Here is a 1,304-nt window from a genome sequence, read left to right as displayed (position 1 = left end):
AATTTTCTTCAATAAACATTTGTTCTTTTTTCCCTTAAGAAAAAAAAATGTTTTTTTCAGGGGGGAAAAAGGCAGCTAAGGTAAAAAGGCTTTCAGTTTAGAAATGGTTCTGAAATTATGTTTTAGCTTTTCTTTGTACATGCCCTGTGTTTTAATTTATTGTAAATGTAGTTTAATTAGGGGATTTATTACTGTTCCTAGGGGAAAAAAGTAAACCCAAAATGGCATATTCATAATCATAGCAAAGTACCTTAATGGAGAGTCTTGGATATTGAATTCATTATTTCTAAATATTTACCATTTACAGTTTTGGAGGTTGACACCTCTGTTGTTTCTGGTGACTTTCATGTGCAGGATTGATTGGCCATATGAAAACAGCACAACAGCACAAGTAGATCTCTGTACACTAATTGCATGTGTCAATATCTTTGTATTGGCACGTAATACCAGGGAAGGCCTGATACATGCTCTCTATGCAGGATTTGATTTGATCACATAACAGCTATGAAATATCTCTAGCCCAAAATGTTACATTTCTTTTAAATTTAAAGCAGGTACAAATTCAAAATGCAGAGTTTAGCTCATTCTCTATTAGACTTGTGCATTTGCCTTGTGTCCGTTACTTGACTAGGTTAAATAAAAGGCTATTCTGCTTTAAGAAACTGAAATACAATCACAAAATATACAGTTATAGATTGTGCTAAATAATCATAATGTATACACTATCAACTAGAACTCATATACATTGCTAATAAGTATTTAAAATGCTGCTACAACTTTGAAAAATGATTTATCTATGTTTTATGAAGTTTCAAACACACATAATATATGATTCTTCATTTCTACTTTACCCAGGAGAAAATAAAACTTATCAACCAAAAGATGTAAGTATAGTATCACTATTTATATGCACAGATTGAAAAAAAGAGCAAATAAAGAGTATTTAATCGATGAATAAAAATCTATTTACATTATGATAGTTTGAATAAGAACAACTCCCATAGGCTCATTTACTTGAACACTTATTCCTCAGTTTGTAGACTGCTTAGGATGGGTTAGAAAGTATGCCTTTGTTGGAGAAGATATGTCAATGGAGAGGGGCTTTGAGGTTCCAGAAGTCCATGCCATTCTCAGTCTGTGTCTGTGTCTGTGTCTGTGTCTGTGTCTGTGTCTGTGTCTGTGTCTGTGTCTGTGTGTGTGTCTGTGTCTGTGTCTGTGTCTGTGTGTGTGTCTGTGTCTGTGTCTGTGTGTGTGTCTGTGTCTGTGTCTGTGTCTGTGTGTGTGTCTCTGTGTGTGTCTGTGTC

The sequence above is a fragment of the Mus caroli genome, chromosome 3 (genome assembly GCF_900094665.2).
Source record: "Mus caroli chromosome 3, CAROLI_EIJ_v1.1, whole genome shotgun sequence".
Classification (NCBI taxonomy): domain Eukaryota; kingdom Metazoa; phylum Chordata; class Mammalia; order Rodentia; family Muridae; genus Mus; species Mus caroli.
This window is presented reverse-complemented; position numbering follows the sequence as displayed.